The sequence below is a fragment of the Haliotis cracherodii genome, unplaced genomic scaffold (genome assembly GCF_022045235.1).
Source record: "Haliotis cracherodii isolate W230 unplaced genomic scaffold, xgHalCrac1.p SCAF_2, whole genome shotgun sequence".
NCBI lineage: Eukaryota > Metazoa > Mollusca > Gastropoda > Lepetellida > Haliotidae > Haliotis > Haliotis cracherodii.
In genome coordinates this window covers 41,873,795-41,885,890 of record NW_027266275.1, presented here as the reverse complement: position 1 = coordinate 41,885,890, position 12,096 = coordinate 41,873,795, and the positions used below count along the sequence as shown (strand labels likewise).

The 12,096-nt window shown below is 38.9% G+C and overlaps 1 protein-coding gene across 1 annotated transcript in view; it reads left to right on the top strand.

The window, feature by feature from the left end:
- Window positions 1–6,108: 6,108 nt before the first annotated feature.
- The window catches only part of LOC139468114 (vesicular acetylcholine transporter-like), a 38,313-nt gene continuing 32,325 nt past the window's right edge, over window positions 6,109–12,096 (top strand). The window contains exon 1 of the mRNA XM_071249853.1: window positions 6,109–6,173. The gene's annotated coding sequence lies outside the window, so the exon portion shown is untranslated. The remainder of the gene's footprint in view (window positions 6,174–12,096) is intronic.

Here is a 12,096-nt window from a genome sequence, read left to right as displayed (position 1 = left end):
ACGTTTTATGGTAGACATGTGGAGGTCATTTCCAAACTTGACGCATCAGTGAAAAAATTATGTTCGATTCAATTCCCAATTTTACCATATGTTCCCTTGTATGTTCAGATGTACACGTTACTTGTCCGTGCATGTGTTTGTGACGTATTCTACAGATGTGGCAGGATACGCTCACCTTTTCGCGAACACCTGGTGTTATCGATATTTGCCAGTGATTCTTAAACACATGTTTATGGATCAATTAAAGAACAATCTAATCAAACGTATTGCAAAATACATATTGCTCTTCAAACAGAAACATTATCTATTTCAGGGACTAATCGTAGTTTCCAAGTTGACACGTGTCTTCAGTCGAGTATCACTCGTACTTGTCTTTCTGGTGGAGTCTGTTCCATTCATGAAGTACAAATCAAGATGGCACCACTCTCCCGTCTGTCTCCGTTGAGGTCTAACAGGAGCAGAGGCCAGAATCTGTTTAGCCCTGTCTGATACAGTCGACGGTCTCGCTAAACTAATAACACTTAAACATTGTCGTCATAATGGCAGCAATGAATAACCTTTGCAGAATATTACCATCGTTCAAAGGTAATTTGGCTAATACATGTATCATATTTTGCTGTTTTTAGCATTATGCCAATACAATACTTTACATATTTCTCAATTGTATGAGATGTACAAATCCAATTCGCTCAAACATTCTCTGTCAATTTAGATACCACATTTGATGTTATTGTTAAATAACGTTAAAAAAAATAGATCCCTTTTTGCAAGGGGAAATGTTACAACTGAAACGTGTCGTTCAGGTAATGTCTAATGCCAGGGTGTACATTGAATGGACTTAATTCCTGATAAATGTGTCCTCTGGCCAAACCTGTTAAAATGGTGAAAATGACTTAACATCTGTAACGTCAAAGACTAATGACATTTGGCCAGATTTATTGTACAACTCTTAAGTAACATTGAAAACATCAAATAGAACATTTAGCTCACATCTGCCATGTTGTTATGACAGCTGTGATATGTTTATATGTATATACTCATGTACTTAGTTAATCTTAAGGCCACTTGGAACAGTATAAATCAAGGCATGTCAGCTGTAGGTGTGTGTGTGTGTTGGGGGGGGGGGGGGGGGTTGGTGCTGTGGACGTGCATCACTGTGTGTTGAATCCACGAGTACGGGTAAAGCTCTCGTATACAAGGTCTCATTATCGGGTGAATCTTACAAACTCTCCAAGAAAGGTAGGGAATCATAAATATATTGCATGATCGGTCGTCAGAAGAACGATTCGCTTTGAAAAATGACTGACAGATATAGATTTTTTGGTTTCGGAGCTGAAGATTCAATGCCCCAACATACATGAACGTGGACGATGCAATTCCTCCGTGCACGTGGGTACCGGGGGTGTGAGTTGGGGTGGGGTGGAGGTCGGGGTGGGGTGAGGGTGAGGGTATCATTCCTTATTTTGACACTTCAGTGGAAGGTCGTCAATTCGCTCTGAGGCATTTGTTTTGTTCGTTTTTATTATCCACAGTAACACGTAAGCTCTCCACACTAGCGTAATGCATTTGGGATCACACTGGGAATGCATCGCCTTCATCATGATGAACGCCTGAGGGATATTGGCATGCTTCAAACTGGTAGAACTCAATGAGAGAGAGCCAGTACGGTCTGTGATTTGCAGACTTTGGAACAGGTTTCTGCAGACACAAAATGTTAATGATAGACAGTACAGGGCGCCTTGGGTCAACAACACAAACAAACACAACAAACCAGTGTCAAGCAATCACGCCCAAACAGCCAATCAAATCGGCGTTTATCAGTTACTGACCAGATGATAAAAAGGCGTCTGTATGCTCGGCGACCACACGTTGTACCACCGTCAACAAATCGACATATTCTAGCCAGACGCCGATGATGTTTCAGAGTATAGAAACTTGGGGGAATGGTCGATGTTCTTGTACACAAACTATACGGACAGTAAGCTCGGCTGCACTGGACGAACTATATCCGTATGAGACGGAACTTTTAACCAAATTCATCCATATGTATAGTTATATAAACGGAACGAACTATTTCTGTATGGAAGGACCCAATGATCGAACCAAATCAATATGCGTGGCTGGATTGAACGAACACTACCCGTAAGCATATGTGCGTTGAACGAACATGAACAAAACTATGTTGATCCATTGAACTATCTACCGACACAACTGATGTATCGTGTCTTTTCATTTGGAAAATGTGCATATTCTCCCTTCACTTTCTTTAAATGTTGATATTTCATATTTATACCAAAGGTTTATAGATCAATCAATTTGCAGCGATAACCTATAATTAACACGTGTTTGATCACTTTCAAACACAGTTTCTGCCTTTGCCGAGACATTCCCTTTGATTTCCTAAACTGTTTCTGCCATTTGAACTACAAATTACCAGTGGGTCATTAATCATTTGATGGCACCTTACACTGCGACGTTGTGTAGTAGACGAAGGAGTCTTCCCCGTGTTTTCGTCTCCCCAGTCTGGTTAGCAGAAAAACAAAACGTGAGTGCTATTTTAGGGTGACTCTGATGTTTTGCGATTCTAGAACTCAATCCTATGTCATATCAAGTTTCCTTGGAATCTAATTATTGTTGGCAATTAATTTCAGTTTATTGAATCTGTCAAAATGAAGTTAAGTACTGAGTCTGTGTGTGTGAGTCACCTTGTTTCAACGTCATAACCCAAAAAGATACTGTTTGAAGGTCATGCTCACGAGCAACTACTGTTCAAAATTTAATTATAATGACTTAATATCTCCAGAATATTCAATTTACGTCATTTTTCAAAATAATATTTAATATCTGTAATGTTAGACGCTCGTTTTGTTATTGTAACATGTTATGATCAGATAACAATACTGATGATTCCCGACTATTTTTCAACTTGTCTCCTAGTCTCTATGGATCATCTCTTTTATTTCTGGGGTAATCGTCACAGGATAACTTAATTTTTTAGCAATATCAAAACAGAATGCAACTATATGAAGTCAGGTGAAAAGAATCTATTGGCATTAGTGGAGAGGTTTGCCATTGAAAAGGGTGGACACATGGAATGATAATGTAGGCCTAAAGTAATCATGATAACTTGAGAACACACAGAGTCAGTTTCAATAATATTCCAGTCTGCGACTTCGGCGTTTCTGAGTCCAAATAGTGTGTGAATTGGCTAACCTCGTCAGGAAAGACGTCTCCCAATGTCGCCCAAAACGTTGTCGATGGAATTAACATGTCATTCCACGGACACAGAGTTGAAGGTATTTTTTTACATCTTGAACCACTCTATCACAATGGGGAAGATCATTGTCATCTTGATAAGGTGCCATATTTCGGTGTGTATGCATATCGGTACGATCTCATTCTGTAAATCGTGTATGCACCCTTCATGGTCACTAGAAAGTCTTGATCGTTGCTTTAACGCCACAACACAAGAACAAACCTAGGACTCAGTTCTTCCCTGTGCAACAATCTACTGATGAGGCTATGGCCAAAGTTCATCAGGGGAGTTATCTGCCCCAGGGACAACCACGCATCTCTCATGTCCTATAACCTTCCATCGGTTGCCGTTTCGTGTCTTGCTTGTGAAAATATTAGATCAAACGTACGTAATAAACACGAATCATGACACCAATAGCTCTACAACATGTGACACGAGCTACACGCCGCGCACGTGAAATGACATACTTCCAATTCCATTTAGACAATGGATTGAAATTATACTTGATAGGTTAAAACATATCCAAATGCACATCACTGTCTTCACTGTCGCTGTGTATGTTAGCTGCTGCTTAACGTTTACATCAGTGTAGATTAATGTCACAACAGTTTACAGTTTCATGAGGCAGCTACCAGTAACTAGCTGAGTTATCAGTGGTTTCTGTACTTGATTGTGCGCAGATTTATAATGTCATTATTCGCTTGTGATTACATTATGAAAAATTGATCTAATAGTCCTAGCCGATTGACGCCGTTTCTTTCAAACTATTCCAAATAATGCCTCTACATCATTTGCGAGAGCATCCATCTTAATAACATAAGCTAGAGCACTGAACAGTGTAAAGGCTGTTAACAAACTGTATCCGTGGAAAGCATGCAGGCTGTCAGTGTATATGTGTGGGTGTATGTTTAGCTGAGTTGGGCATGAGGGCGTTGCACCATGCTTAGGGTATCGGTATCGCCTACATGGATCAACGTTCACTTCCAAAAAAAAGCGTAGATCCAGATCCACGCAACTATAAAGCTGACGCAACATAATGGCAAGGTTCTGTTAAGGTAGAGATGGATTAATTAATTGCAGTTTGGAGCCAACTTAAGCGGAATGGCCAGTAAAGTAAGAAAACTTTACGGATAACAACTTCTATGACGTTTCGATGTATATTTTAACAGCGTTATCAAGTTTGATAACGGTGTAAGAATCTATACCGGAACGTCGCTATACACATTAAAGAAGTTGTTACCCATAAAGTTATGTGTTTTCTTACTTTGAATACTCACCAACTTCTAGAATGCCAATCACACAGTTGGAATGGTATACGGATACCTACGCACGTGATTCCTTGTTACCACAGTGAAGACATTGTCCTGATGACAGTTGTCATGGGCTCTCCTGATCTGAAATGGCTATCTAACCATCCCGCCAGGTAAAGCGCACGTTCAGCAGCCTTAGGAGTCCTTCCCAATCACCCGAATTGTTTTCAATAAACTTTCTAGTTAGTTTCTACACTTAACAAACATGTATTTAATTAACGACCCGTGTTAATTCGTTGTAACAAAATGAATACAAGTAATGTTTCAAATGTACATTAAGATCCGATGATTATATCTTAATTGATATTCAAGTTCATTGTTTTAACATGGACTTTGTCGACATTGATTGTTCATTTTCTACGCAAAATGCGTCATTGCTTGGGGAAGATACATCAGAGATACATCAACCCCTGCCTTTATTGAAATGTTTTTCGGACAATTTACGTTATCTTGTTGTTTTATGTAACTGCTTTTCAGATGGTGATCAACATGAAAATCGTTGCTTAACAACTTTGATAGTTATCATGTATCCATCTGTCTCAACTTCTCGTGTCTATTCATTCACCACACTGGCATCAATACACCCAACCATCCATAGATCGATCTATATTCCAAGAATACGTCATATCTCTAAACCGACTATTTCAGAAGAAGAAAAGCCACAAGAAATTATGGAAACCAGACCTTTTTTTCATTGAAACCTTAAGAAAGTCAAGCGAAAAGTTATTTAACCCTCGACAAAAACACTTCAAAAATTACTTGTCAGGAAATTACCTTGAATTCTACTGGCAGTCTGAACAAAAGATCGATTCCGGGAACTCAAACTGTTATTAACCGAATCGTCTAAAGTAATACTCAACCGCCAGCGTTCGTAAGGCTTAGCAATGCAACAGTCACCAAATCATTGCCATCGCACAAGAATTGCCTTTATCAAATGGTGTACATCATGTGATGTATATATATTTGCGATGGTGTTAATTGAAAGGAGGCAATAATCAATAAACTGAAGAAACCTCTCTAACGAACGCAATTCTGTAGTCCAAGAAGTTGTTGTACTGAATTATTTAGTTCGTAAGGTTACTGATTTGCAAGATCATTAAAACAAGACAGTGCAAAAACATGTCTGCGCTGAAGATGAAATCATATCAATATAACACTGATATCAATTGCCATGACCGCCTATTACACGGTGTCCCTGACACACTATACATGTCCCTGTCGTGTCTGACCCGGACCGGACAACAGGGACCCTTAACGCAGTATGCACAGCGCGGATTGAAAATGAGCAATTGCTTCCCAAACGATACCGGCGAGAAGGGACTGGGGGATTAGGCGCCAGTTGTTTCCAGCTGCCTATGTAAGTTACTCAACTGTGAGGGGCGTGGCTATCGAAACCAACACGCTTCCTATTGATTGATCTTGGCTCTTGTAGGTTTCACTATCGATCTCTAGCGAGGGAGGATGAAACAAACCACGTCACGTGGCCGTTAATTAGCGTTGCCTCCAAATAAAGCTAAGCACGTGGATTTCAACATTCTTTGCTAACCTTATTCGTTTGAACACTCTTCGGATCAGTATCCGGCTGGCTTCTGTTGATCCGCTATAAGGTAATTTAATACTTTAATTGCTATGTTTGTACCTTGCCTAATATTTGTGTGACATTTGTTATTGAAATAACAGCATATGCCATTTATTTGTCGACTACTTTTACAACAATTTCAGCAGCTCCGGCGGTCTTAGCTACAACAAAATGTCTTTTACAAATGTTTGTAGTTTCATTTCTGATGTCACATCTCAATGATACATACTTGGGCTAATTCAATAAAGTGGTACTCGAACACAGTAATCTGATGTACGGCAGTTATATATATTTAACTTCGTAGTTTTTATTCGAATAAAATCACGCAAAATTGAGCGCAACTTATATCTCAACTATTTATTATCGTTTCAAGACAATAATTTGGTAAACTCATAAATAGGTTACGTTTACTATTTAAGCGTGATATCCGTCTTCATAATCGATTGACAATAGCTGAAGGCATTTCAGGGTGTTTGAAGTGTGCCTACTCACGTGTGTACAACATCCTGTACTTTATGCTACTGGTAAATAGATTTTCGACTTCCCGGCCCGACACCATGCTACCAACTTAACATTGTTTCTTTAACTGGGCTTTGAAGATATGAATAGACACCGTGACATGTTGTGTAGTGTTTCTTCTATGAAGAAAAAATCATCGTGTCGAATCTATTGACATTTAACTTGAGTTCATCGAAAATATGCACTTTAGGAAACACAAATATACATCAAAGGAAATACCTTAAGCATGGATGTAAAATAAAGCACAGCACCAAACATCTACACGATCAAAGAAAATAATTTCCCTACCTGAAACGATAAATTATCATGTGTGTTTTGAATCACATTAAACGCAGTAATGTGCACCGCGACTGTATTTGATAATGACCTTACATTGTCGCGATGATGATATGGAAAGATGATAGTGGAAATTAAAACGGGAGACCTATTTCTTTAAAATACCAATCTTTTTTTCCAAAAAGCATCGAAAGTTCATTCACTCAAAGCCCTTTGGGTCATGAAATATAAATATGATACTTGGTGTTTTGAGACATGCGGTTTAGTATTGGCATTGAATTTACGGATTCAAATAGTATACAGTGAAACCTCGATAAACCGAACACCGTTAAATTGAAAATTTAGCCTCCAGACAATTTCTGTAGGGAATAATATACCATACATAAATGACATAAGTGTTTCATTGGGTCGAATGGGATAGCCTTGTGGTTAAAGAGTTGGATTATCGCGTACAACTCTACAGACTACCTCACTGACAGGTACCGCAGCTTGCAATAGTAGTCGAAATAAACATTTACCCCACAAATCTAGTTAATATGTTTAGGAATGTGCATCTATCGATCGTCTGTAAAATACAATTCAAGAGACCCCTCCGTGGTCTTGTGGATAGTGCTCTGTCCGAACACAAGAAAGACGGTCGTTCAATCCCCTGCCCGCATCATACCAAAGTCGGAGTGGGGTATCAATCTTAAACTGCAGTATGGTATCACAGTGGGCTAGCACTATAAAACCAGTACAAGGCAGGACTAGTACCAGCAGCCACATTTGCAAGCAAACATTATATTACTATACATTTCCTTATTCGAGACAAGTTCTCCAGGCACCGATGTTTCAGTTGAACTCATTAGTGTTGTGGGACTGGTTACACTGGTCATTATACATTTTACTTCTGACGAATTCACTGACACGTTCACCCTGTATGTATCAGTAATAAGAAGTGTGTTGTACGCATTGATAAGAGTAGTAAGACCACTACCTATGTGGCTAAAATGTGGCTAAGTCCGGATCAAATCCTTTTCGTTCTGAAATTTCAACTGGAAATATAAGTCGTGTCTCAGGAATAAAACAATATGTCCTTAGAATTAGTTCATTAATTTGACCATCAACTTTATAAAAAACGTCTCTCTACTATATTTTCTCCTATGAGAAAGAACGAATGCATTAAATGCAGCGTTGTACCCAAACACAAAGTTAAAATTATCCTGATTTGAAAGTGTATTTGAAATGTAAAAATGATCCCCGAACTTTTATATATTGGTAAAGGATAATGACTATAGCTACACGGGTCCCCTTTTATTATAAAAATAATGATTGTATCACGTCGATATGAATAGTCGGTAGCTGATCAAAGAATGTCAGAATACGACTTAAACGTCCATATCAAAGAGTTCTAAATGTATTTTTGCATGCCTTCGGGTTTGTAGCAAATTTATTTTCAAACACTTCAAATGTATTCCAAGCAGAACGGAACTGAATGAATTCTTTTTTCTGATGATTAACAGAAAAAAACATGAAGTCGTCTTTTGATCAAGCAATAGCCTTGAGATATATTCTTAATTAAGTTGCCTCTGTTTATCTATTTATGGAAAAAACGATACAATCATATCTTGAAGAGCTTCAAAACCAGGATGTCTACAAGCGACGTCAGATCGATGACCACACAAAATCATTTCAACAATGAAAAATTAACAGTTAGATATTATCGACTTTTCACTGGAGCAATTAGGGGCAAATAGTATCTTCAAAATATGTTGTGTGAACGCTGTAATCTGCCATGCAAACGGTTTCCTGGTACAGGTTTCATAACTCTCCAGGTGATGAAGGCCAAATCGATGTTAACAACGTAGGACTGTTGAGCCTGTTGGAGTTACTTACGTTGCAGTTGATCTCAGGAGGTCGTCGTACGAGAGCTGGTGAAAAGGTTCTAAGCCCAACAAAAAACATAATAAACAATTGTGAAAGTGTATTTAATTTTATTTTTCAACATAATCTCCCTGCTTTTCAATACACTTCTCATATCGACAGTGAAGCTTTTCAATTCCAGTCAGGAAAAAGTTTTCAGAAGCCACCCTGAAATACCCATTCACGACAACTTTGAGATCATCATTGTCGTCATAGCACTTTCCACGAAGATGTTCTTTCATTTAAGAAACAGGTGGAAATAATCTAGTGCCAGGTCTGGCGAGTATGAAGAGTGAGGGAGCTTTTCGAACCCACATTGTCGCACAGCAGCCTTTGCAAGTTGAGAGGTGTGAGAAGAGGCATTGTCATGAAAAAGTAGAACTCCTCGCCGCTTTTCTTATATAGAATCCTTCAGGCGATGAAGCAAATCAGCATAATAGGCACCAGTATTCGTCTTTTGACTTTCTACGTAATCAACAAGGACCACACCCTTTGCTTCCCAGAATACAGTGGCCATAACTTTCTTCACTGATCTTGAGGACTTGAATGGTTCCTTTCAATGGATTGACGTTTTGACTTTCGGGTTCATAGTGGTTGACCCATGTCTTATCACCCGTTACTAATCTGAATTTGACGAAATCGTCCTCAATTATCTCTAAGTTCCTCTGGCAATGTCAGTTCTTTTTCCCTTAAGATCAGAATTTAGAAATTTTGGCACCCAACGAGTAGATATCTTATTCATCTGTAAATGTTCATGAATAATAGTTTCAATGGATCCATGGCTTGGTCTTTCTCATGTTCAGCACTGGTAATATGTCAGTCTGACAATCTCCTTGACTGAATCTTCACTGTTGGATGTTGAGGGACGTCAAGACTAGGGTCATCATCAAGGCTTGTTCTCCCAGCCTTAAACAGAGAAGCCAAACGTTTAACAGTGTAATAGCTAGGACATTTATCCCCATACACTTGTGACATGCGGTGATTAATTTCTTGGGAAGTACCTTTCTCTAAAGTCAAAACTTGATGACTGCTCGGTACTCGTTCTGTGTCCACTTGGAACCCTATCATGGCTGTCAATAATATAGCTACGACTTCCTTAGTCCAAATACACTTGCGATGAACTACTCAAACATGTACTACAATGACTAGTTCTTTTCGTTATGGCCCATAGTTGAAAGTTAGTCAGGCTAAGAACTTTTTGACCAGCCCTCGTATAAAAACAAAAATCAACGTGATGATACATGCAGGTAACGGACGTGTCATAGGTTGCTCTCTATACAGTAACAATGGAAACGGTATCACCAGACACAGACTAATCATGCGAGACGTCTAGGTTGGTGAACATCTGTGACTTCTGTCATTAGAAGATGAGACTGAAAGTCATGTCTGTCTTCCTGAATCCCTGCACTCATACATAGACTGAAGAATGACCTACTATCTGCTATCATCTACCTGTAATATGACTGAAGCATCACCTACTATCTGCTATCATCTACCTGTAATGTGACTGAAGCATCACCTACTATCTGCTATCATCTACCTGTAATGTGACTGAAGCATCACCTACTATCTGCTATCATCTACCTGTAATGTGACTGAAGCATCACCTACTATCTGCTATCATCTACCTGTAATGTGACTGAAGCATCACCTACTATCTGCTATCATCTACCTGTAATGTGACTGAAGCATCACCTACTATCTGCTATCATCTACCTGTAATGTGACTGAAGCATCACCTACTATCTGCTATCATCTACCTGTAATGTGACTGAAGCATCACCTACTATCTGCTATCATCTACCTGTAATATGACTACATCTTTGGTTACATAAAAAGTATTACTCATAACCAGTAACTGAGTGTGCCTACATATAAGGCGCCGCTGTCAACAGAGCATAACGTCTACCTACTTTTACCTTACATCCCATTGTGTCTTTCCAAAACTACTGCAGTAGTAATGTTTCGTTGTCGTATTCCAATCTTCAACAATTAAATGACCCCAACCACAGAGCTTGTTGCATCTAATTCTGATTTGGTGACGTTCTCATCAAATCATATCATATTACCAATGTACTCTGTAGAATAATCAAATGTTATTTTTGGACAATATTTAGTTATTATGATAACGTTATCGTCCCAGTCTAACCCCTCTCAGACGTAGAATCTGTAATGTCGAGACTAGCTGTCAACTTTTATCAATCGTCTAATCATTATGAACCGTATTCATGCACATTGATTGGCCAGAGTGTGATGCCTGATTTATACCAATAATATTTAACGTCGGCTTCATTACTCTCTTTCATAGAAGAGTTGTGTACCAGGAAGTGCGCCTGCTTAAGATGCACATTAACTACGCTTGTCAAGATTGATCACCTTGGCTGCCAGCTGTACTGACGTTGTACCATTTCGGTTTAGCCTAAACGGGTATGCTGTTATACATAAGAAGTTCACCGTATTTAGTGTATTCATAGAATGAATGTTCTAACCCGCCTTTGCGAGGGTCGGTTAGTATATATCTCACATGGAATGAATGCTGTAACTCCCTCTGCTAAGGTTAGATATATCTGACGTGGAATAATTGCAGCAGTAACCTGTCTTAGCGACGGTCGGTTTTATGTCTTAAATGGAATAAATGCTGTAACCCCCTCTGCTAAGGTTAGATATATCTGACGTGGAACAATTGCAGCAGTAAGCTGCCTTAGCTAGGGTCGGTTTTATGTCTTAAATGGAATAAATGCTGTAACCCCCTCTGCTAAGGTTAGATATATCTGACGTGGAATAATTGCAGCAGTAACCTGCCTTAGCGACGGTCGGTTTTATGTCTTAAATGGAATGAATGGATGCGATTAATTCGACCATTGCACTCCACCATAACTAATGACAAAAGATGTTTTCGCAAATTTATCAAAATGTAAGTCATACCCAAATCACAGTTGCGTTAAAATAATATGGTTTCAAAAACATAGAAGCTTGTCCGAGGAAACACATATTGTCGTTAAGGGTTGATCGCAGCTTCGTAGCAAAAACACATGACTTAAACTGTGAATATATTTTATACAAATCGTTGCTTTGGACTAAGTGTAATCTTTACTGCCACCTACCGACACACTGGAACGTACATACAGTCACTGTGTTATTTATGGAAAGAACAGTAATATGAGTTTCTGTACTTGATATTACCGCGGAACGCATGATGGTATTAATAACAATTTAAGCACATCGTTTTTTGGTAATATATCTTGTCTTCCTCT